Source organism: Cervus canadensis, chromosome 18 (genome assembly GCF_019320065.1).
Source record: "Cervus canadensis isolate Bull #8, Minnesota chromosome 18, ASM1932006v1, whole genome shotgun sequence".
Classification (NCBI taxonomy): domain Eukaryota; kingdom Metazoa; phylum Chordata; class Mammalia; order Artiodactyla; family Cervidae; genus Cervus; species Cervus canadensis.
The window spans coordinates 43,938,508-43,964,576 of record NC_057403.1 but is presented as its reverse complement, the minus strand read 5'-3'; the positions used below and the strand labels follow the sequence as shown (position 1 = coordinate 43,964,576).

At 41.7% G+C, this 26,069-nt stretch overlaps 1 protein-coding gene across 14 annotated transcripts in view; it reads left to right on the top strand.

Moving 5' to 3' along the window:
- Positions 1-26,069, top strand: part of CHD9 (chromodomain helicase DNA binding protein 9) — a 219,426-nt gene that overhangs the window by 53,144 nt on the left and 140,213 nt on the right. For 6 of the 14 annotated variants that reach the window (XM_043435137.1, XM_043435134.1, XM_043435140.1 and 3 more), the window contains exon 1: positions 10,623-10,767. The exons of 4 other annotated variants lie outside the window; for them this stretch is intronic. The gene's annotated coding sequence lies outside the window, so the exon portion shown is untranslated. Of the gene's footprint in view, positions 1-9,818; positions 9,843-9,890; positions 10,117-10,622; positions 10,768-10,871; positions 11,010-11,050; positions 11,283-26,069 lie in introns of those variants that run through there. 4 more of the 14 variants (XM_043435133.1, XM_043435130.1, XM_043435128.1 and 1 more) reach the window with 4 other exon arrangements.

Sequence of the window (26,069 nt, the reverse complement as noted above, 5' to 3'; positions counted from 1 at the left end):
TGAGCACCAGTGTTCTAGGTGCTGAAAATACTTCCAGGAGCAAGACTGACCCTGCCTCAGCCTCCAGAATCTTGCTTTCTAGTGGGCAGAGGCAAACACACAAACACGACTGTGGTGTTAAGAAGCAAACACAGTCAGTAATTAGGCATCAAGGAAGGCCTCTAAGAGGAACCATTTTTGCAAAACCTGAAGGAGCCGCTGAACCCAGAGCCTATGGTAAGGCAGAGGGAATAGAGGGTGAAAAAAATCCCAAGCCAAGGAGAGTGGTGTGTTTGAGGAACAGAAAAGCCTGCAGTCCCTTTCGTTTATCTAGAAAGGGGAGTGGCAGAGAGTGAGCAAACTCTAGCCTGACATTACTTATAGTTTGCACACATCGCTCAGCATGTCCCTGCCAAACAACACACACTCTGCAAAGGGACCCCAAAGAGAAGTGTCCCCCAGGAGCCCGGGTACTGTGTGCTGGATACAGGGCTCCACAGGATTAGCCAAAAATTGCTAACTGTGAGAAAAAGCTAGGCAGACCTCCGTGACACTGAGATAAACTGTGAAAAGGGGTAAATTCAATTATATATTTGATATCCAGAGGATTTGGCCTAACATTTTAGTCTTTTACCTTGTTGTTAGCCATCACTCAAATACAGTCTTATCAGTGTGGCAGATCTGGCCTCCTTTTGGAAGAAATTCAGTTTTCTGACATACTGTTTTTGAGGTTTCTACCCAACCAAATTTTTTAGAAGGTGGGATGTTTGTCAAATATCTGTAATGTTGGAGAAATCAAATTTGTGCCTATGGTGGTTTAGTTGCAAAGCTGTGTCCAACGCTTATGACCCCATGGATTGTAGCCCACCAAGCTCCTCTGTCCATGGGATTTCCCAGGCAAGAATACTGGAGTGGGTTGCCATGTCCTTCTCCAGGGGATTTTCCTGACCTAGGAATCAAACCCCGGTCTCCTGCATTGCAGGCAGATTGTTTACCGACTGAGAGGCTTAATTTCTATGAATATCTTGTTTTAAGAAACATTGACTCAGTTCCTTTCTTTGTTTTCATAAAGATTTCTACTTCAGTTGTGCAGGATTTGGGAATTCCCTGGTGGTCCAGTGGGTAGTACTCTGTGATTTCACTGCTGAGGGCCCAAGTTCAATCCCTGGTCGGGGAACTAAGATGAGATTTCCCCCAAGCCATGAAGCGCGGGGAAAAAAAAAAAAAATTGCAGGGTTACTAACTGCTTACTGTGTAATGGTAACCAGAGTAATAAAAAGCTACACTGATTTATTTTCAGCAAAGCTTTCTAAAGGCCTCTCTGCTCTTGAATTTAAAACAATTTTTTTTCAATCATGTAACCTGGAATTAATTTTCCTGGTTGGCATGTTGTTACTCATTCTCTATAAAACAAACCATGAGGTTCATTGCAGAGAAAACAACTATAATTAATATGTACCCTCAACCAGAATGTCCAAGAATTCCAATAATCCCCTCATGCTTTTACATAAGAGATGGTATGTTGCCCTGATAAAATAAAAGTGCTTTTTAAAAGATGATCTTAATAAGAAAGATAGCCCTTCTGAAGAAATTCATATGAGGCAAGAAAAAAAATTCAATTATTATTATTTTTTTTAAATACAAGACTAAAGTAATTGTTAAAGAGTTTATTCCTAGCAATAATACATGAGTTCTCTAAGCTCTTTCTAAGACACAACAAGAAGTGTGAAACCTGGCCAATAGGATTATGGAAAGATGGTGACCAAATAATAGTCATGGCTATAATGAATGAGGAAAAACAAGTTGAGAAATATTCACAGGAAACCTGGTACAATTTTCTCTTTTTTTGAAGCTGAAACAAGACAAGATGGATTTCAGTTGCACCAGGATGGATTTCTCCTTGAAATAAGATGCCCATAATACCTCTAAAACAATCTAGTTGATTAGAAAAATATAAGTCTACAGTTTCCATTAGTCCTTAGGCTCTATGATGTAGAGCATACTTTTTTTTTTTAAGTACACCAATCACAGTACCTGTAAGTTAAGTATTAGGAAATTAGTAAAAATAATTAATTCATGGGTGTTTATTTACTTTACAAAACTTGTCATCAGGGAAAGAACCATGCCTATTTTTTCACTGTTGTATTTCCAGCACCTAGCGCTGCACCTGTCACCTCACTGGTATTCCTTCCTTTTCTTTTTTGGGTGCACCATGAGGCTTGCAGGATCTTAGTTCTCTCACGAGGGATTGAACCCACATACTCTCTGACATACTATTTTTGAGTTCTCCAGCCAACCAGACTTTCTGGAAGGTGGGATGTTTGTCAGATATCTGTGTGTGTGTGTGTGTGCATGCGCGTTCAGTTGTGTCCGACTCTTTGCAACCCCATGGACTGTAACCCTCCAGGCTCCAGAAATCTCTGTGGGATTTCCCAGGCAAGGATACTGGAGTGGGTTGCCATTTCCTACCCAAAGGGATCTGCCTGACCCAGGGATTGAATCCATGTCTCTTGCATCTCCTGCATTGGCAGGCTGTTTCTTTACCACTGCACCACCTGGGAAGCCCAAATATCTGTAATGGAGAAATCAAATATAAGCCTGTAGAATGCTTAATCTCTATGACTTTCCTGTTTTCACTGCCCTAGGCAGTGAAAGTGTCGAGGCCTAACCACAGGACCACCAGGGAATTCCCATTCACAGATATTCTTTAAATATTTGTTGAATGAATTAATTTCTTAAATAGCAGCTGCACATCATACATTTCATCCCCTCAAACTTGATTTAGAAACTTCTCCAGGAGTGCTCATGTTACCCAAAGAAAAGCAGATGGACAAAGAGAGGGAATAAGATGCTCAGGATGTCTTATCAAGGAAAACAGCAAAATCTCTTTTAAGATTAGGACAAGCAATTGTGGTTTTTTTTTGTTTTTTTTTTTTTTTATTTTGCCATGCCATGAAGCATGTGGGATCTTAGTTCCCTGACCAGGGATCAAACCCAGACCCTTGACAGTGAGAGTGTGCAGTTCTAGCCCTTGAACCACCAGGAAATTCCCAGGACAAGCAACTGTAGAAAATCAAAACAGTGAAAGATTTGAACTGTCAAGTAGGATCATGCTTTGAGGTATATTCCTAACTAAAAGCAGGGGATAAAATAGATACAATTTAGAGACTCTAAGATCTTTCCCTGATTAAGTAGGCCTAAGATAAGAGTCTGAAGAACGGGCTGCCTGGCTGAATATATCCTTTGGATGTTTTTATCAGCAGCCTCTAGATTTGAAAACAGTGCTGAACATGCTTTTAATTGATCTCTGAGGTGCTCTAAACTACAACTGAAAGCCGACCCTCTTTTCTATTTGCTTGAACAAGAGCCTGAAAAGGAAAGCTAAAGAGCTTTCTAGTGATGTCCTTTACCCCTGTTCTAAAAACAACCTGTATTCTCCATGGAATTCAGGAAATTTCACAACACCCAGGGGCTAATGTGAAGTTAGTTTTTACTCACTACTGAAGGAAATGGCAACCCACTCCAGTACTCTTGCCTGAAAAATCCTCTGGACAGAGGAGCCTGGCAAGTTATAGTCCATGGGGTCGCAGAATCAGACACAACTGAGTGCATGCACTCACACACACATGAACCAACTAAAGTTCCTTTCAGATTCTTTTCCTAAAGTGGAAAAGTATCTAAGCTCCTCAAGCTACTACTTATAATTGCAGAAAGATGGAAATCCATAATATAATGGGGCATAAAAACATTTTAAGTTATGAATCTACATAAAATGTGTAAAAGATTACAAAAGTATACTCTGTGAAAGAACATTTACTTTAGTGCCTCAACCTGTGAAGGAATGTCAAAGAAGATGAATGAAAAAATATTTTATCTACACACATTTGTTCAGTATTTATTATTAATAATTCATGATTATTTATATGGGAATAACGATCCCTTCTTCTGTAGCCAACACAGTTCCCAACCTGGTAGACATACATGGTGAGGGTATTTAAATGCATATAAATTACCCCAAAGTCACCAAACTGGTGAGCCCAATGTGAGAAATAACAGTGCCACTCCAATAATCTTCAGATTAAAAAAATTATTTGCTTCTTAATTGATAAATATAATTAAAATGTATCTACTCCTTTTGCTCAACATGTGTGTGTGTGTATATATATATATGTATACATAAATATATGAATTTAATGAATGTAATACTGTAACAAAGTTGGAAGTTGCTGGTAGGCATTACTTTTTAAAAAACAGCTTTAGCTTATTAGAAGGATGAACTAAAGTATCTACTAGGGTTATTTTTGTAATCTGGTCCATTAATAAACAATTGAAACAAATTGAAATGTAAAAAAAAAAAAGCTTTATTGAAATAGTATTTACCTACCATAAAAATTCACACTTCAGTAGTATTTAGTTGTACAAACATCACCACAATCTAATTTTAGAACATTTTCATTACCCCCCATCCCCCATAAGTATCTATTATCAGTCACTCTTCATTCTTCATCCCTTTCTCCCCAACCCAGCCGTAGGCAACCACTAATCCACCTCGTTTCTCCCTTGATTCCTTAATCTGGACATTTCATGTAAAGGAACCATATATGTGGTCTTTTGTATCTGGCTCTTATCATTCTGCAGAATGTTTTCAATCTTCTTCCATGTTGTATTAGGTAGCAGTAGTCAATCAATCCTTTTTGTGGTTGAATAATTTTCCATTGTATGGATGTAACACTTTGGTTCAGTTCATCATTTGATGGATATTTGGGTTGTTTCCACTTTGGAGCTATTATGAATGACACTGCTATGAACTTCTATGTATAAGTTATACACATGTGTTCATCTCATTGGGGCTTCTGGGTCATATAATAACTATGTTTAACCTTTGAAAGGACTATTGACCAAAGTGGCTGCACCATTTTTTGAATACTTTCCTACCAGCAATGTATGAGGGTTCTAATTTCTCCACATCCTCATGGACACTTGTTATTGCCAGTCTTTTTTATGATAGCCATCCTAATGGATGTGAAGTCGTATTTCACTGTGGTTTTGCTTTGCATTTCGTTAATAACTACCGATTATTAGAGTGCATTCTTCATGTGCATATTGGCTGTGGTATATCTTCATCAGAGAAATGTCTATTCAAAAATACTTTGCCTATTTTAAAATTGGATTTTTAAAAAATGGCTGAGTTGTAAGAGATCTTTATATATTCTGGATACTATACCCTTATCAGATGTATGATTTGCAGATATTTTCTGTCATTCTGTAGGTGTCTTTCTTTGCATTTTCTTAATAGTGTTCTTTGAAGCACAGAAGTTTTCTATTTTGACGTTCAGTTTATCTATCTTTTTCTTTGGTTGCTTGTGCAAAAGTTTTTTTTATTTTAATGAAGTCCAATTTTATATTTTATTTTTTATGCTTTTGGTATCATATATAAGAAACCATTGCCTAACCCAAGTTCCTGAAGATTTACTCCTGTGTTTTCTTCTTAGAGTGCTATAGTTTTACCTCTTACATTTGGGTCTATGATCCCTTTTCATTTATTCTTTTTTGTATTTGGTGTGAGGTAGGGATCCAACTTCATTCTCTAGCACATATAGTTGCCATTCTCAATTTAAATGTCTTGGCAGTCTTGTTGATAATCAATTGACTATAAATGTAAGGGTTTTTTCTGAACTCTCAATCCTATTCCATTGATCCATATGTCTATCCTTATGCCAGTACCACACTGTCCAATTTCTGCAATGCTGTAGTAAGTTTTGAAGTCAGGAAGCAAGCATCCTCCAACTTTCTTCTTTCTTTAAGGTTGTTTTGACTGTTCTGTGGGCATCACTTCTGTAGGTCTCACTGAAGTAGGGTCTAATCCTTAGTTTGGCCATCTTAGAATTTTGATTTTACCAGTTATTCCCCAAAGTGCACAGTACCAGAGCATTGGTTCATACCCCTCAAACTTGCAAGAAAATGCCAAGTTTGATACACTATATACATTTTGAGATATTCCTTTCTTGGTAATCTCAACCAAAATGGCTATGCAGGGAATTCCTCCTTGCAAGGTGCCAAATTAGTTAATGTACGTTTCCTCAGTAAACTTGGAATTGGAAACTAAAGCTCAGGGAGGGATATAGTATAATGGCTAAGAGTTACAGGCTTTTTTAAGTTTGAATCCTATCTCTGCCACTCAGTGATTGTGTAACCAGGGCAAGATTTTGAACCCTTTTCATCTGTAAAATAGGGGAGAATAACCCCTTTATCATAGAGTCACTATGAATGTAAAATAAAATTACAATTATGTAATTAATACCATAACAAAGCTGGAAGTTGCTAGCTTCCTTAACTAAACCCTTATAAACCCTTCACAGTGCTTGGGACTAGTTAGATTTCAGTAAATGGTACCAACTGCATACACTTGTAGAATGCTTCATTCAGGGTGTGAAGAACAGTTGTCTGACAAAGCACAGCTTCCTAGAGACCTGAAACATTGTGTCTGCAGATATGGGGTCGTTTGGGTTTGAAAGACTTTGGACAGGAATGGAGCCATTTTTAGAGTGGAATAGAGGGACCTGGAGAGAGCATTGCTATTGCCTGGCTGTGGATACTCCATTGCCTGAGGAACTAGTAGGCCATTATTACTAGATTTAGATGTTGATGATTATTGATTCTTATTCATTTAAATTGCAAAAAGTAGTATTTACTGATGTAGCCTCTAAATCCTAAAATGTAGAGCCACCCTTTGCAATGGTTTTTCTAGAGTGCACATATTCAGAAACTTCAGTTATCAAGAATACTACTAAGATTTAAGAAATAAGTGAAAACTAGTTCAGTTCAGTTCAGTCGCTCAGTCGTGTCCAACTGTGTAACTCCATGAACCGCAGCACGCCAGGCCTCCCTGTCCATAACCAACTCCCGGAGTCCACCCAAACCCATGTCCATCGAGTTGGTGATGCCATCCAACCATCTCATCCTCTGTCATCCCCTTCTCCTCCTGCCCTCCATCTTTTCCAGCATCAGGATCTTTTCAAATGAGTCAGCTCTTCACATCAGGTGGCGAAAGTATTGGAGTTTCAGCTTCAACATCAGTCCTTCCAATGAACACCCAGGACTGATCTCCTTTAGGATGGACTGGTTGGATCTCCTTGCAGTCCAAGGGACTCTCAAGAGTCTTCTCCAACACCACAGTTCAAAAGCATCAATTCTTCGGCGCTCAGCTTTCTTTCGGAGAAGGCGATGGCACCCCATTCCAGTACTCTCACCTGGAAAATCTCATGGACGGAGGAGCCTGGTGGGCTGCAGTCCATGGGGTCGCTAAGAGTCGGACAGGACTGAGCGATTTCACTTTCAATTTTCACTTTCATGCATTGGAGAAGGAAATGGCAAGCCACTCGAGTGTTCTTGCCTGGAGAATCCCAGGGACGGCGGAGCCTGGTGGGCTGCCGTCTATGGGGTTGCACAGAGTTGGACACGACTGAAGCGACTCAGCAGCAGCAGCAGCAGCTTTCTTTATAGTCCAACTCTCACATCCATACATGACCAACTGGAAAACCATAGCCTGACTAGACGGACCTTTGTTGACAAAGTAATGTCTCTGCTTTTTAATATGCTGTCTAGGTCTGGCATCGGAGAAGGCAATGGCATCCCACTTTCAGTACTCTTGCCTGGAAATCCCATGGACGGAGGAGCCTGGTAGGCTGCAATCCATGGGGTTGCTGGGAGTCGAACACACGCTGAGTGACTTCACTTTCACTTTTCGCTTTAATGCATTGGAGAAAGAAATGGCAACCCACTCCAGTGTTCTTGCCTGAAGAATCCCAGGGACGGGGGAGCCTGGTGGGCTGCCGTCTATGGGTCGCACAGAGTTGGACACGACTGAAGCGACTTAGCAGCAGCAGCAGGTTGGTCATATACTTTCCCTTCCAAGGAGTAAGCGTCTTTTAATTTCATGGATTGCAATCACCATCTGCAGTGATGATTTTGGGAGCCCAAAAAAAGTCAGCCACTGTTTCCACTGTTCCATCTATTTGCCATGAACTGGATAGGACTGGATGCCATGTCTTAGTTTTCTGAATGTTGAGCTTTAAGCCAACTTTTTCACTCTCCTCTTTCACTTTCATCAAGAGGCTCTTTAGTTCTTCTTCACTTTCTGCCATAAGGGTGGTGTCATCTGCATATCTGAGTTATTGATATTTCTCCCGGCAATCTTGAAAACTAGTTATTGAGCAGTTAAAACAGATGTCACACAACCTCATGTGCTTAATGCACAGGACAGCCCCACAGAAAATCATTACTCAAAACTTGAAAGTCTAAACTAATAATAGAAGTTTATCTGTGTCTAAGTTCATAGTACAATAGAATCATTAAAAACAAGCAAAAACAGGAAAGAAGGTTGTTAGGTAGAAGAATGGAGAAGTGTCAGCCCAGTAGTGAGAAAGGAGACATAAAACAAACAGATGTAAATCTAAAGTAATCATAAAACAGCATTCTAGAGGTAATTTATTATAGAGACATAGATCTACATAATTTTAAGGGCATTCATTGGTCATAATAGAATGCAATAATGGTAATAATGATAACGATGCTCCTTAATCACCAACCATGTATTTTTCAAAGGGCTGTTGTATTCAAGAAAATGTGGGTTTTCTTGGGGAGAGGAATTCTGTCAAGTGGATAAAGGTTTCATTTAAATGGAGTATCTTGCCAGATAAATGAGATGTTACTGGCCTTGGATTTGACTCAGCAGGTAGAATTTGCAAGCTAAAGTGGCATTCAAATAAGTAGTGTAGGGAGCTCAAAGGTGGACTCTTTTTTGTGTATTCTTATCCTAGCGTGTAGTTGTTACTAAGTATCCAGGGGAATCCAAACTGTAATTGTACCTTCTCCCTCAGCAGGGTTTTCTCCCAACCCCGGTTCAGCATCTCAGCTAAACAATGTTGTGTTGATCTACATAACCTTCATAAAGAGTGCAATTACTTGGCAACTAGCTGTCTGTATACTGCAGCCATTCCATTTTGATCAGGCGTAAACAAGCACAGTGACATTGCTCCATCCTTCTTTGTGAAGACAGAAAGTCAAGAGATTTCTGTCAACTGCCAAGTGCAGTGCAAGGCGCTCAGTCGTGTCCAACTCTTTGCGACCCCACTGAATACACAGTCCATGGAATTCTCCAAGCCAGAATACAGGAGTGGGTAGCTTTTCCTTTCTCCAGGGGATCTTCCCAACCCAGGGATCGAACCCAGGTACTGAAGCACTGAAGGCAGATTCTTTACCAGCTGAGCCACAAGGGAAGCCCAAGAATATTGGAGTGGGTAGTCTATCCCTTCTCAAAGTGAATGTTAACTATTACCCTCCTAGGATGGGAAACGGAACAAACATAAGGGGGTGCTGCATATTGCAGGCAGATGATTTACCGACTGAGCTATGAGGGAAGGCCGACTGAACTTGTAACCTTCCATTATTTTGTCTTCTCTCGTTCTTATATGGATGTTAAAGTTTTAATCGGGTATTAAAGCCAGCTCAGGACCTGAGAGACCCGTAGAATTTTTAGAATCGGAAGGCTTTTAGAAAATGTGTCCAGCCTCTTCACTTCACAGAAGGGAAAACCGAGGCCTTGGGACACGTTATGATTTAATGTAGGTCACCCAGTTAATTAGTGACTGAGTAGGAACCCAGGTGTCCCCAGGCCTTCGTAAGCCAGTGGTTTTCTAGTATGCTCCCTAGTCTTGGACCAGTTCCACCCCACTTTGGGCGGGGGGGGGGGGCGGGAGAGTTGGAGAAGGTTGTTCTTTCCTTCCTTTCAGAGCTGTGCAATTTAGAACGCGGGCCTGATCATGGGGATGACGAGGTGTCAGCCCGGCTCTCCACCACTTGAGGTGCGCGCGCTCTCTCTAGATGGGGACATGGGGCTGGGTCTCTCCTTAGCCTGGCGCCCCTTTCGCGCTTGGTGCTTAGCACCTGGACTGAATCGCTGTATCATCGCGGCGACACTCTCCTGGCTCCCGATTTTAAGGCACAGGCGTGTGCCACCGCCGTCTCAGACAGAAGGGAGAACCTGGGGTCCGAAATCACGACCTTGTCAAGAGGGAGGCTCCGGAAACCCTCCCGGTTCCTCGGCGGACCCCAGCCTGGCGGGGAAATGCCCAGCGAGTGAGTGACCTAGGCGCCGACCCCGTCGCCGGTCAGCTCGCGGCCGGGGTGTGCCTGCCGGGCCTGACGTGGCGGCGGGGCCGCGGGGAGGGGAGAGGCCGCCGCGAGGGCGCGGCCTGACGTGGCGGCCGCGGCGGGGCGGCGAGGAGAGCCCGGGCCACTGCACTGCCCCGCGCTCCGGCCAGAGGGCGCCCGGCCCCAACACTTCCCCGCCCCGAGGCCGCCCAGGGCTCCCGGAGTAACCGCACCGGCGATTGGGTCGGCGGTGTGGCGGGGCCATGTTGGAGCCGGGCAGCGACCCCGCCTCCCGCCGCCCTCCGCCCCAGGTCAGGCCGGGTCGTGTGGGAAGGGGAGCGACAGAGGGGAATCCTCCCTCCCTGGGCGCCCGGCGCGGCGGGAGCGGCGGCGGGAGCTGCCGAGGCCTCGGCCGCCCCTCCGAGCCCGGGCCAATCAGCGGCGCGGGCACAAATATGCAAATGGCGCGCCGGTGCTGCCGGAGTGCCGCTCGCAGGGGCTGGTGGGGTCGCGCTGGGGGAGTGAACTGGGCCAATCAGGCGGGTGCGTGGCGGCGCGGGGGAGGCGGTGCCCCTTCACTCCTCCCTCCGCTCCCTCCCGGCCCCGCGCTGACAGGGGGGCCTGGCCGCGCCGCCGGTAAGTGCCGCCGCCACCCGTCGCTGCCACCCGCCGCCCCAGGCGTGGGGAGGAAGCCCCGGGGGCGCCCATGGGCAGCGGCCGCTGCTCAACTGGTGGGGAGAGGCGGGGGCGGGTTCTGTCATCCGGGTGGTCGCCTGAGGCCGCCCCCGCCCGGCCAGCCGCGCGTGTCAGTCTCGGTCGAAGCGCGGGGCGGCGGGGGCGCCTCAGTCATGGCGAAGCCCGAGAGCCCGCGAGCGGCGGTGAGTACGTGCCGCCGCCGCCGCTCGGCCGGGGTGGGGGTGGGGGGGGTCGGGGCAGGCCGGGCCGCGTCGCGGCCGCCGAGGTGAGGGGCCGGCGCCCGGGGGCGGGCAGGCGCCCAGGGAGGCCTGGGAGGGGGCGCTGCCCGCACGTGCGGCCCTGCCCGCCAGCGGCCCGCCCCGCGCCTGTCATGGCTGCGGGCAGCTGCCCCCGCCTCCCAGCCCGCAGACCCCGGGGTCGGGACCGGGTCGCAGAGCCTGTTGCGTCGGATGGAGGTGAGGGCAGGGCGGGCAGGGCGTGGGTTGGCAAGACCCCCCCCCCTTCCCTTCCCCGCTTGAGGTCGGGGCCTCCCCGCCCGCTCGCTTCCCTCCCGAGGGTCGGGCTTCCCTCCATCCTGCAGCTTCTTCCCCCGCCCGCCTGCTTTCTCGCCTCCGTGACTCATGACAAGGCGTCCCGCGCGAGTGCTGGGTGCCCTCGAGCCCGGGACGCCCCCGGCGCTTTCCCAGGCCTGGGCGACCGGGTTACGACCGCAGTGCCTCTCTCTACGATACCCCGCCCCGAGGGCCTCTCCACGTCTGCAGCGGGGCCCCGACCCCACCAGCCCCTGTGTGTGTCGGGCCTCCGCCGTGACTGCTGCTTTCTTGGCATCTGGGTGTGGGACGTGATGGGTGGTTCCAGGGCTCTCTTCGCGGACATCCATCCCAAAGCCACGCACGACCCGGAAAGCCTGGGTGTCTGGCTGGCCTGTCGCAGTCGCCAGCTCAGAGTGGTTTCTGTTTGTTCCTTTTTTGGTTTTGTTTTGCCCCCTCCCCCGCCCCTTTTCTTAAGGAAAATAAAACTTTTCAGAACAAAGTAGACGAGGTTTTTTTTTTTTTTAATTGTGATTATTTACCAGTGTTAACACAGTTACTTTCTTGAAAGACTAAGATTTGACTCTATAGTGACTTTTAATCAATTTATGTGAAATACTCATAAGTACTTCAGAGCCCCTCCCCATTAAATAAAGTTTATCTTCATGAATGCAGTCATTATCACAATTTAATTTCTTAGTTTTGCGTTCTACTTCTCAGCTTTTTCTTTGCTCCGATTTCAGACTCTAGTTTTACTTAAGCATCTATGATCTTGAACAGAATTTTTGTTAATATTACTTAGGTTAAACTCTGCATAATTGTACAGGTACTTAGAACCATTAGGTTTACAAATACTTGAATGTACAGAAGGGGAACCTAAGGGGGGATTCCTCTTTGCTGGGGGGGGGGGGGGTTGCTGTGTTTGGTTTTTGGTTTTTGCAATGCAAAAGGATGAACTTAGTGTTTCTTTTATGTTAGATATCCAGAACTTGAATTTAATGTGACTTTTTGCTAATAGGTAGCACAGAGCCTTACATATGACCAAGGTTTGATAAATACTGTTTTTGGGTTTCTTGGGTTGTGAAGAATCTGCCTTCAGCGCAGGAGACTCCAGTTCCATCTCTGGGTCAAGAAGATCCCCTGGAGGAGGAAATGGCAACCCGCTTCTGTATTCTTGCTTGGGAAATCCCATGGGAAGAGCCTGGCGGGCTACAGTCATGGGCTCCCAAAAGAGTTGGACATGACTGAACAACAAAATATTTTCTGTTAAATAAAATATTTTTTAATAAACAACAAAATATTTACTAAATGAAAAATAACTATTGCTACCATGTAGCTTTCAAGACTTTTCTGTTTATATTGCCTTGTTATTGTTTAGTCACTAAGTTGTGTCCTACTTTTTTGTGACTGTAGCTCACCATGGACTGTAGCTCACCAGGTCCCTCTATCCGTGGGATTTCCCAGGCAAGAATACTGGAGTGGGTTGCCATTTTCTTCTACAGGGGATCTTCCTGACCCAGGGCTCAAACCTGCATCTCCTGCATTAGCAGGCAGATTCTTTGCTGCTGTTGTTCCATTGCTCAATTGTGTCTTATTCTTTGTGACCCCATGGACTGCAGTACACCAAGCTTCCTTGTCATTCACTATCTCCCAGAGTTTGCTTAAATTTATGTCCATTGAGACGGGGATGCCATCCAACCATCTCATCCTCTGTTTCCCTCTTCTCCTGCCCTCAATCTTTGCGAGCGTCGGGGTGTTTTCCAGTGAGTTGGCTCTTCACATCAGGGGACCAGAGTGTTGGACTTCAGCTTCAACATCAGTCCTCCCAGTGAATATTCAGTGTTGATTTCCTTCAGCCTGGTTTGATCTTGCTGTCTAAGGTGGATTCTTCACCACTGAGCTACCTGGGACGCCCTTCTGTTGCCTTCACATTAAATAGTTATGGTATACTCCAAAGTCTTGGCAGGTCTCAGTCCTTGGGGAGTTTCCTATAAAATCTACCTCTTGTAATATAGACATAAAGTGATCTGAGGAAAAGCAAAGTAGTTGCCTCCCAGGCTTGCCTTTGGTATCTCTGTCATCCTTGAACAGTTTTAGGATAGTGGGTATTGTAGAGTTTTAAAACAAAAACCGTTGTGATTGATTAACTAGGAGAAAATGGTGTCCTAACGATATTGGAAATAATATTAGGAAGAAAATATTGTGCTGGTGTAACCAGTAAAGCCTTCTTGTCTTGGATGGAGTGCTGATTGGAGAGAATCAGAACTTTGTCAGTTTACTAGCTGTATAGTTGTAGTCAAGTTAATTAAATGCTATGAACCTTCATTTTCTCCCATTTAACAAATCTGTGATTCTAAATATCCTGAGATTTTTCTCTGAAATGCAAATTATCCTTGGATTTAAGTTTTCAAAAAGGCAGAGATTTTGAAAGAAATAGTGGTATATTGATATTTCAGGTAAATTGGCCCTTCTGGGAAACATTTTTAGAATAACCTCAAGTGAGCAAGTATGGATAAAGGTAAGAATGCAGTGTTGTCAATGGAAAAAGCCCATGACAAGAAAAGATTAATGAAATCATAGCCTTTCAACTTGGAAGTATTTTTAGATACTTCTAACTCCAAAGCCTGTGTCTAATATGACTGCATGCCTTCCATAAGACACTGAACTAACTACACCTTGGTGGTTTAACTATGGAAATAAGATAGAATTGAAGGAGAGGCTTGTGTAAATTTAGGACAGGGAACTGAAGTAGCATCACAGATTTAGAAGTAAAACCTATTGAAGCTTCTACCAATAGTAAAATGAAAATGTCGGTACATATGAATATTTTAGATTTTCTGAAGAGTTGGATCAGTGATAGAAATGTAATACAAGAAAAAGTCAACTATTATACTTTGACAACAAAGGGGAAAAAAAAGCCTCAGATCAAAGTCTAAAAAGGAAAAAGGAATATGATTCAAGTAATCTACTGGGGAAATCTCATCAGGTGTTAGTATAATGAATAAAAAACATAGCGATGAGAATATGGAAACTTGAGGTGATTGGTCAGAGTGAAAATGAATTATGAAAACTAATTGTGAGAGTGTGTTGTCATAATGTTTGAAAAACTCTAAAAGCCAAAGACTGGAATTAGAAGGGATTCATGGAGACTGAGATAGAGTGATTTTATTGTAACCTTTCAAATGTTTTGTAGATGTTGTGGTCTTAACATGATTAACATGTTTTAGCAAAATACAGATTTAGCTTTTTTACACTTATCTACTTTGCAAATATAAGTTGCCACATTCCAGTTTTCTAACTGTCTTCTAACACTTTGTGTCTCTTTACTCCTTATTTGGGCTTCACTCCCATACATTCCACCTCTCTGAGTTTTACCAGTCTGTGAATACTCAAGTCAAATTCCACCTTGTGAGTAAAATCATCTTTTATCATCGTAGCCCTTAAGGATTTCTCCTTCCCATGAAATTTTAGCATTATTATTTGTCTCACTTTTTTGACATTGTGTAGTTTCCTGGCATTCCTTCTATTGTATTGCCTTTGAGTTTGCAGGAATACTTTTTGTTCCTTTCTTTTAGAAGCAGTTGGAAAGTTGAAAAAGTGATGGTGAGAAACCCATAGGAGGGGAAGGCCACGTTGAGCTGTAATTTGTTTCCTGGACTCCAGGTCATACACATCCATTAAGCAGATTTATTAAGTGGTCCTTTTATTTAGTAATTTCTTATATGTACTATAATGTGATCTATGCCTTTCTAGAATATACAGTCTAACAGTGGAAACGCATAATGAACAAACAACAAGCAAATGTCAGATTTCAACTTGGGGTGAATACATTAAGGGAAGAGAACAGAGTGGTGTAAGAGGGAAAATGGAGCCGGTTTTAGCGTGTGTGTGGTCAGAAGGCCTCTCAGGTGCTGCTGTTTCAGTCGTGACGACTAGACTAAGAAGCCAGGCAGGAAAAGAGGGTCCTAGAATGGAGAAAAATACATATGAAGGCAAGAAAACAATACATTGAAGAAATGAAAGAAGTTCAGGGTGGCAAGAGCATAATGGAGGGAGACCACACAGGGTGAAATGAGAGGGGGAGAAAGCAGATCATGCAGGGCCATGCAGGACACGTTAAAGACTTTAGGGTTTTGCTAAGGACATTTCAGTCATTGAAGATTTTGAAGCAGAGGAGTAATATACTTTAATTTTTAAAATATCACCTTCATTTCAATTGGAGCTAAAGGCAAGAGTGAAAGCAAAGACGTTATGCTACTATCATCATTGAGGTAAAACAGTGCTGACTGGAACTAGGGTAGCAGCTATAGAGATGAGGGAATGGAAAAGGTGACATGTGTATTTGTATATATAAAATTTGATTTGATAGAGACAAGGAGATAGAAATGATAGAGAAATTGTTAACTTCATGGTGAACTGAATGTAAATGAAAGGTGTCAAAAATGACCTCTAGGTTCCTGGCTTGAGGAGTTAGGTGGTGGTGAGATGTACTGAGAAGAAGATGAGGGAGAAGAAAGGTGTGGTGAGAAAGTTTTGAATACTGTCCATAGACAGGTGTCTTCAATAGGTGGGGACTGGTTTTATCTGAGTGGTAGATGCCTCAGTCAGGATAGCTTTAACTGTGTGTGACACCACACTATGACATGTTCATAGCTTGTGTTTTGAGAGAAAGGAGTAGACTTCCTATTTATGTTAGAAAAATTGGTAACTGAAATGACCTTTATAATAGTGTTCTTCAGTTTTTGAATGCTTGTGAATATCTTAATGTAGATTGGGCTTCCCTTGTGGCTCGGGAGGTAAAGAATCACCTGCAATGCTGGAGACCTGGGTTCGATCCCTGTGTTTGGGAGGATCCCCTGGAGACGGGAAAGGCTACCCGCTCCAGTATTCTGGCCTGGAGAATTCCATGGACTGTATAGTCCATGGGCTCGCAAAGAGTCGGACACGACTGAGTGCCTTTGACTTACTGTAGATTACATTGATACAGAGGTTTAAGGGAAAAAAAAAAAAAAACTTGAGTGTACTATTAGATGGGTTTATGTATTACTTGGGTGATGGTGCAGAATACAAGTCTTGTAGTCTTGATATCCTCAGGAAATCAGCAATCTTTAAAATTATTAGCCTGTAAGTAGCCTGATAGTAAATGTATCATCTTTAATGAGGCTTCTGGTGCTTATGAGTAAAAATTATACCTTAGGTTATTAGTAGCTATTGTTTATCAAATAGCTACAGATGTTGATATTTTTGTTATAATTTGGCATAGTTAAGTGAAGTTAGCTAAATAAGTTTAGGGGGTTGTTTGTTTTTTTTTGTTTTTTTTTTTTTTTGGAGAGGGGTGGTTTGTGCTTTAAAACTTTCTTTAACCAGTAATTTTGGATGTTGTTATTGTTCCAAATAGACATGGCTTGAAATTTGAGGAGGGGGACATTTATCTTTCTTGGCCATTGGTTATGTCAGGTTAAGTTCCTGACTAAGCAGCAGCCCTCTATTGAAAATAAAGGGAATTTCTTGGTAGTCTAGTGGATAGGATTTCTTACTTTCACTGTTGAAGGCCCTGGTTCAATCCCTGGTTGGGGGCCTAAGATCCTGTAAGTCGTGGGCACACCCCCCCAAAAAAAGAATATTGGAAATCAGTGATTATTCACCTGAAAGATAATACATCTTACTAGGTTTTTTGTTTTTATGAGAAGAAGGAAAAGGTGGTGAGGATAATGTTTAGGTTTCATATATTTTGCATAAAATGTTTTGTCTTAAAATTTTGTACTTTACTACAGTTTGAGTAAATTAAAAATTTTTTTCATCGAATTAGCTGACTTGAATGCAGTATGTTTCTGCATTTTCTCAGTTAATTTGAAAGAGTTGCAGTAATTTTATGGGGGCAGAAACTAAAGTACAAGAGGTTAACAAGCATATAGGTATTTGGAAAATGGAGTTAGTGTAGAATTTATTTTCAATATTTGTTTTTGAGTAGAAGGATAGAAAACAAGATGATTTTATTTGTACATTTACATTTTTGTTAAAGTAGGAGAGATTTGCTCTTGCCTAAAGTTAGAAGGGAAGCAGGTAATTGCAGAGGGTGATTAAAGATCCTCCAGAGGTGGAACATGAAAGGCTGGATGGAATGGTGACTATTAAGAGGTGAAAGATTAATCTTTGGGAAGGAGTCATACTTCCTCTTTTCAAAAGAGGATAATAAAAGAAAAAAGGAATAGATTCAAAGACAGATACATACTTTGGCAAAGGTGATTGGTGAATTTCAACTGAAAAACCTCAGAAAACTAAGAGGCAAAATTGATTGGGGTGAAAATGGGGAAGTTAGGATTGCAGAGTTGGGAGAAAAACATAAAAGAACTGCAAAGAGATAGCCTCAGAGCCTGGGAAAGTGAATTTAAACATTAAACAAAAGCAGGGACCACATTGAAGGCCAATGTTAGGTGCCAGGCATGTAATAATTGTTAGAAATATTATAAATATTGAAATTGTTAGCTGAAATGGACTGAGGCAAGGAGGTAAATTTACAGTGGGGATGTTAATAAAGTATGGTGGGTTGAGTGAGTGTCAAAGGACCCAGTGGTATTGAAAATGATGAGAGGACAGCATTGGAGATAATTAGTGAAAGAGTTTGAGGAGGTCTAGAGAAGCCTATCTGGAGAAGGCAGTGGCACCCCACTCCAACGCTCTTGCCTGGAAAATCCCACGGATGGAGGAGCCTGGTAGGCTGCAGCCCATGGGGTAGCTAAGAGTCAGACATGACTGAGCAACTTCACTTTCACTTTTCACTTTTCATGCATTGGAGAAGGAAATGGCATCCCACTCCAGTGTTCTTGCCTGGAGAATCCCAGGGATGGGGGAAGCCTGGTGGGCTGCTGTCTATGGGGTCGCACAGAGTCGGACACGACTGAAGTGACTTAGCAGCAGCAGAGAAGCCTAACAGTCTTCAGAAGGTTTGGATGACTATAGGTTCTTGGGAAGTCAGAAAAGAGAGAAGAGGTATGAGAGGGAAGTCAAAGTTGCTCAGTCATGTCCAACTCTTTGCTATCCCATGGGCTGTAGCCCACCAGGCTCCTCTGTCCATGGAATTCTCCAGGCCAGAATACTGGAGTGGGTTGCTGTTCCCTTCAGGGGATCTTCCCAATCCAGGGATCAAACCCAGGTCTTCCACATTGCAGGCCAATTCTTTACAGTCAGAGCAAGCTACATTTGTTAAGCACTTACTGTATTTTAGGAGCTTTGAATGTGCTTCTAAACTATGCAACAACTTTGCAAGTTAAATGGTGGTAATCAGCCTGAGTCTCAGTTTTTAGTGTATTTCAAATTTTGGAAAATTCTGCATTTAAATCAGTTTCCTGTTTTTAATGTTAATAGTATACACACACATTTAATTTGGTTATGAGTAAGACCAATATTCAGGACCACTTAATTAAACAACTTAGCCTGACTCAGTAGCAAATAGGAAACTTTTAATCTTTCTTCAATATCAGCCTAAAATTAATTTTCCCAGTTAGCTTTTACGAAGAGTAGAGATGAGATTGTAATTTAAAGATTTTCTTTCTGTGAGATGTAAACCAACACTAAATTAAGTATGAATACCTACAGAGTAAGTAATTGAATTTAGTAAGTGGTGATCTACAGACCAGAAATGTTAATATAAGCATTCCTTGAGTGCTGTTTAGATTAGTAGTTTGAGTTCTTTTAAGCCAAGAAATGCTTTGTTTTTAAAAGATCCTACTTGAAAGCTTAATCTGTAAAATAAAAGAATATGCAGGGCGAAATCTTACAGGGGAAGAAATGGGGGAAGGGGTAGTCTAAAGCCTTTCCTTCCTTTGGCTAAGTGTTACCCTGAAATCTAGAGAGCACAGTTTGAAAACAGCATTTACAGAGTGCTTTTTGGGGGTTATTTATTACAGTTCTAGGAGATCGGTATGATTATATTACACTCCCCATTTGCAGATGGAGAAACTGAGCTTGAAAATGATTAAGTGATTTAAGATTACGTGGCCCTACTCCAGTATTCTGTACTGGGAAACCCCATGGACAGAAGAGCCTGGTGGGCTACAGTCCGTGTGGTCGCAGTGTCTGACATGACTGAGCAACTGAATACACACACAACAGGTGGTAAAGCTGACCAGTCTCTTTTCAAAGCCCTTACTTTTACTTGCTGTGTTATAGGGTCCCTTGTAGAATAACTTATCAATGAAAGCAGAATGCTTTGTGGGATAACTGGGCATTAAGCTTCAGTTGGATCATTGGAGGCATTCTCATGTACACGACTGTGTGTGTGTGTGTGTGTGTGTGTGTGTGTAGGGTAAATACATAATACCTAAAATTTACTATTTTAACCATTTTTAAGTGCAGTCCAGTGGAGGCATACTTCAAGTCATAAAAATGATATATTGTTGCTTAAAAGAAAGCTTTTGAATCTCAATTTTTGGTGCAGTTGTTAAGAATTGAGAGATTTTGTTTTGTTCAACGTTACGACATTGAATTCTTGAAAACATTTGAGGATTTACTATGTGGCAGGAATTACACTAGATGTTCGGGATAAAGATGAGTGAGAACCATTCTTATTTAGTAGGGAAACAGACAAGTAGACCAAGAATGATAATGCAGTGTGTAAAGTGTGGAATCCAAAAAATGAATGCTTGGGACTTCTGGCAGTCCAGTAGTTAAGACTCTGGGGACGCAGGTTCAATCCCTGGTTGGGGAACTAAGATCCCACATGCCACATGGCATGGCCCCCCAAACTCAAAACAACCAACCCACCCTAAAATGAATGCTTAACCTTTCTAGAGGGCTGTGTGTGTGTGTGTGTGTACGTACCATGTACTAGCTTCCTTGAGATTGTAGAACTTGAGTTTAATATCAGAGCATTATCAGCTGAAGGAACGGGGTGGTAGGAAGTGATAGAGGTGAAGAGAACTTCCTGTGTATATTAACGGAGATATGAGAAAATTTGATGAATTCCAGCAGCATTTCAATGTGGTTAAGTCATGGACTGTTGTTGTTTTGTCGCTAAGTCAGGTGCGACTCTTTTGCGATGCCATGGACTGTAGCCCGCCAGGCTCCTCTGTCCATGGGATTTCCCAGGCAAGAATACTGAAGTGGGTTGCCATTTCCTTCTCCAGCAGATCTTCCCAACCCAGGGATTGAACCCACATCTCCTGTTATTGCATGTGGATTCTTTACCACTGAGCCCCTGGGAAGCCCCAGGCATGGATTACCTATGGGGAAATAGAAGCAAAAACGGGTGGAGAGGCAGTGGTATCTTCAGCAAAGGAATGTAAAGTGAAGTTGCTCAGTTGTGTCTGACTCTGCGACCCCATGAACTGTAGCCTACCACACTGCTCCTTCCATGGGATTTTCCAGGCGAGAGCCCTGGAGTGGGTTGCAGTTTCCTTCCCAGAGGATCTTCCCGACCCAGGGATCGAACCTGGGTCTCCCACATTGTAAGCAGATGCTTTACTCGCTGAGCTACCAGGGGAGTCCAAAGGAATGTATTGAGCAAGTAAATATATTGGGAGATGAGTTTAGGCACTTAATGATACTAATGGTTAGTATAAATACTTTTTTTAATGAGTTGGAAACTAGGTACAATCAGATGTAACAGGCTCTTACTAATTTTTCCTCAAGGCAACATAGAATCTTGATATATGTTCATAGTTCTACACATCAGTGAGAAGAAATATGTATTTATTGAACACTTAGCATATTTTAGATTTCCTTCTGAACTCTGCATCAACCCTGCAGTGTGGAAGGTCAGGTGAGGAAAAAGAATTTCAAAGAACCACTGAAGGTTATAAAGTTTGGAAATGGCAGTTAGAATTCAAACTCATGACTGATCTTCTTCAACTGTGCTATGGCTGATCAGTATTTGCCAGAGATTTTTCTTATTGAGTAGTAATCTAATTTATTTTATAACTAATTAGCTGGATGGATGCCTAATGCAGTTAATCTGAAACATACCAAGTATACAGAGAACAGAGGTAAGGATGATCTTTAATAGAGTTGTATAAACAAATGTAATAGAGATTGGAATACATGACTTGTACAACTTCTTATGTGGGCTTCTGTGATGATTTAGTATGTTGTACGTTAATGAAACAACCTAAATTATCTTGTCTACTGGGGAAAATTTTGAAGGATATCCTTCTGTATAACTATTAACAAGTTAGTTTATCTTTCTGTTCTAGTTTTTGTTAGTATTGATATTGTTATGTAATAGGGTCAAATTAGCCTGAAAATCTTTTTCAGTGAGGACAGTAATATTCCTGCAAATACTAGAAGGTTAGAACAATATTCTGTAGCATAATTTCTTTTTTAGAATTTAAGTATAGAACATTATGGGTGATGTCTTCACAGGAAAAAAGTCAGTTTTTTAAAAGTTAAAAGGTGTTTTGGGGGCTTTCCGATACGGGTGGTTCAATCGTAAAGAATCCACCTGCGATGCGGGTTCGACCCCTAACCAGGGAAGATCCCATGTGCCGTAGAGCCATCTACCGCGTGCGCCACAACTACTGACGTTGTGCTCGGAAGCCTGGGAGCTGCAGCTGCTGGAGCCGTGTGCCGGGTCTGCTGGAGCCCGTGCTCCTCAACAAGAGAAGCCGCCACAGTGAGAAGCCCGCGTGCGGCAACTGGAGAGCGGCCCTGCTTACCACAACTAGAGAAGAGCCCAAGCAGGAGCAAAGACCCAGCACAGCCAACAAATAAATACATAAATAAAATTATATTTTAAAAAAATGTTTTTTAAGTAAGTTACCTTTCACAAGTGTTTATTGGGTTGACCTAAAAGTTTGTTCTTTCCACAAGGTAGTATGGAAGAAACTTGGCCAACCTAAATATTTTAGAGTATAGAGCCCACTACTTTTTATCTTCCTTGCATTTATTCCGTAAAGAAGATTTTAAGCTTTTTTCCCTGGTATCTCTAGTTTGGTTAGGTGTTTGTGTGAGTGTGTGAGTAGAAAATTAACCAAGTGTACAATGTTGATTAATGACACCTTCATAAGCATTCAGTCGAAGCCTGTTATTAACAAGGAAATTGGGGGGGCCAGATGGTTAAATATGCTGTGACACATTTGAGTAGTTCCAGGAATTAGAATTTTGGTCTCTGCACTATATAGGAGAAATCAAATAATACTAGTAGGTTTTAGTTTATAGTGTTGGGTAAGGAGATTTTTCTTTTGAATCCTTTTAGTTTACTTTGAAAATTTCTGTTTAGGCTTATAAGGCACTACCAGGTAAATTAAGCAGAGACATAGTTGATGTTCATCAAATTCACAGTATAATATTTTGGTTATCCCTGAGCAGGTTAGGTCTGATAATTGGGTCATAGTTTGGGGTTTGGTATCCTGACGTCTTTTACTCTACTTCCCATAAAATAGCTAAGTGTACTACACAGGGTAGCTTCTATAGCATATCATGCTTCGTATTCACAAAGACTTTGAAAAACACTGGAAAAATTTTTTATGAACCATCAGTTCAGTTCAGTCCCTCTGTCGTGTCCAACTGTTTGTTACTCCATGGACTCTAGCATGAACTGTAATATATATAAAATGTATACATACCATAATATACATAAAATGGAATATTGTTCAGCCTTAAAAAAGACATTCTGACATGTGCTACAACTTGGATGAACCTTGAATACATTATGCTAAGTGAAATAAGCCTGTTACACACATATACACAAATACTATATGATTCTACTTGTATGAGATATCTAATGTAGTCAAATTCATTAGAAACAGACAGTAAAATGATGTTGCCAGGGGACTGGGATTGGAGGAAGAGGAATAGTGAGTTGTTTAAATAAACAGAAAAGATTTCAAATTTGCCAGGTGAAAAAATTCTGAAGACTGGTTGCATAAAAAATCAATATGTTTGAAACTACTGACCTGTACACTTAAAAATGGTTAAGAGGGCAAATTTTATGTGTTTTACAACAATTAAAACTTTAAAATATTTTGTGTTTTGCAGATAAAAACATTTAATTTTTTGAAGAGATATGTGCACCCCTGTGTAAATTGCAGGATTATTTATAATAGCTAAGATATGGAAACAACCCACATGCCCATCAAACAGATGAATAGATTGAAAAGATGTGGTCTATATAGAAAAAAGAATGCAGTCTTGCCATTTGTAACAACATGTATAGGCCTGGATGATATTATGCTACCTGAAGTGAGACAAATACTATATGCTTTTACTTGCATGTGGAATCTAACAAAAGTCATAGCAAAGCAGGAACTGGAGTTAGAGATACAGAGAACAAATAGGTGGTTGCCAAAGGGAAGATGGCGCGGAGGAGGAAAGAAAGAGGCGAGGGAGGTGGGAAGGTACACACGTTCAGCTGCAAAGTGAACGTCACTGGTGTGAAGTGTACAGTTTGGGGGATATAGTTAACCAAGTGATATCTTTGGTGATGTCATAGCTAGACTTAACATGGTGATCTTTTTGAAATATATAGAAAAAGATTATGTTGTGTAACAGGAACTAACATAGTGAAGGTGAATTATACTTAAAAAACATACTCAGAAACAAGAGATCAGATTTGTGATTACCAGAGGCCGGAGTAGGGGATGCCCGGAGGGAGGGGAATTGGATGAAGGCCATCAGAAGGTACATGATAAGGTAATTAACACTTCTGTTTGTTGTCATATATGAAAGTTAAAGTAAATGCTAAGAGTTCTCATCACAAATTTTTTTTCTATTCAATTTTGTATCTGTGAGATGATGAGTGATCTCTTAATAACCATTCATCATGTATGTCAGAGCATTTTGCTATATGCCTTCAACTTACACAATGCTGTATGTTAAGTACATCTCAATAAAACTGGAAGAAAAAAATTAAAAATAGTTTTAAATAGGCCATAGCTCATTTTCCAGATAACCACTAATGCCATTTTTAAGGAAGTTTCATGTAAGATTTTTAAAAAGGACAAACACAGTTTCTGCCTTACATTGCATTCCTTTTCCCCTCATCCAGAGAGAAAGTTTTATGTGCATGTTCCATGGATAAGTATTTTTTGATTGCTTATTGTAAAATAAAGATAGATTTCTGACCTCTTAGAACGTATGTTTTTTGGAGAACATAAGCTTTAAACAGGCTAAATATGAAAAACATATAGCTAATACTAGGTGAATAAAGGGAGGGGCAGAGATATGAAGTGTTGGAGGAGAGTGACGTTTTAGATGGCTTCCCTGGTGGCTCAGAGGTTAAAGCATCTGCCTCCAATGCGGGAGACCTGGGTTTGATCCCTGGGTTGGGAAGAGCCCCTGGAGAAGGCAACTCACTCCAGTATTCTTGCCTGGAGAATCCCGTGGTCAGAGGAGCCTGGTAAGCTACAGTCCACAGGGTTGCAAAGAGTCGGACACGATTGGTCAGGAATGACCTTACCAAGAAAGTGTTTTTGAGGAAAGCATTTACATAAAATGAGGGGAGAATGTAGTCAGCAAGTGCAAAGGCCCTGAGGAAGGAGCTCGCTTGGCTTTTGTGTGTGTGTGTGTGACGGGGGATTTATATATACGCTATATAAAACATAAAATAGGCCCTTTTAGGCATTGTGTATACAGCTCGCTGGCATTTCCATCCACAGTGTTGTGCAGCCATCAGCACCATTTCAGAAGTTTTTCATTTTTCATCACCGCAGAGAGAGACTCTACTCACTAAGAAATAGTTCCCTACTTTTCTCCTCTTACCAGCCCCTGGCAACCTCTGATACCTCTGTTTCTTTGAATTTGCCTATTCTAGATAGTTCATATAAGGAATCATACTCTGTTTTTCCTTCTGTGTCTGCCTTTTATACTTGGCACAGTGTTTATAGTTTCACCCCTGTTGTAGCAGGTATCAGAATTTCATCCCTTTTTTGTGGTTGAATAGTACTCCATTTTACCAGATTTCGTTTATCAGTTGATGGCATTTGGGTTTTTTTCAACTTCTGGCTATTGTGAAGAATGCTGCTGTTAACACTGTTGTATAGATATCTGAGTCCTTGTTCTCAATTCTTTTGAATGTATGCATACCTAGGCATAGAACTTCTGGGTTATATGGTTATTCTGTGTTTAACTGAGGGACCGCCATCCTCTTTGCCTCAGTGGCTGTACCGTTTTACATTTCTACGAGCAATGTAGGAGGGTCTCAGTTTCTCAATTCTCTTCAACACCTGTTCCCTTCTTTTATTTTATAGCAGCTGTAGTAGGTATGAAATGATACCTCCTTGTGAGTTTGATTTGCATGTCCTTAATGACTGATGTTTAATATCTTTTCATGTGTTTATTGGCCATTCCTTTAAGTTGGGTTGTCTTTATAGTATTGATATTTAGTTGTAGGAATTCTTTGTAGATTCTGAATATTGAAACTTTATTAGATATGATTTGCAAATGTTTTCTCCCATTTTGTGAGTTGTCTTCACTCTTCATAGTGTCCTTTGATGCGCAAATTTTCAATTGTTAGAAATTCAGTTTACCTGTTTTTTTCTTTTTTTAATTGTCACCTATGCCGTTAGTGTTATATTTAAGAAATCACTGCCAAAACCAAAGTCATGAAGATTTGCCTCCATATTTTCTTCTCCGAGCATTGTAGTTTTAGCTTTTAAATTAACATCTTTGATCTATTTGAATTTTTACATATGTGGTATAAAACTTATTGTTCCTTAATGCTAAATATGTGCCCTTCAAAGTTTTTCTCATCTCCAGTTACCACCCCACAATCTAATC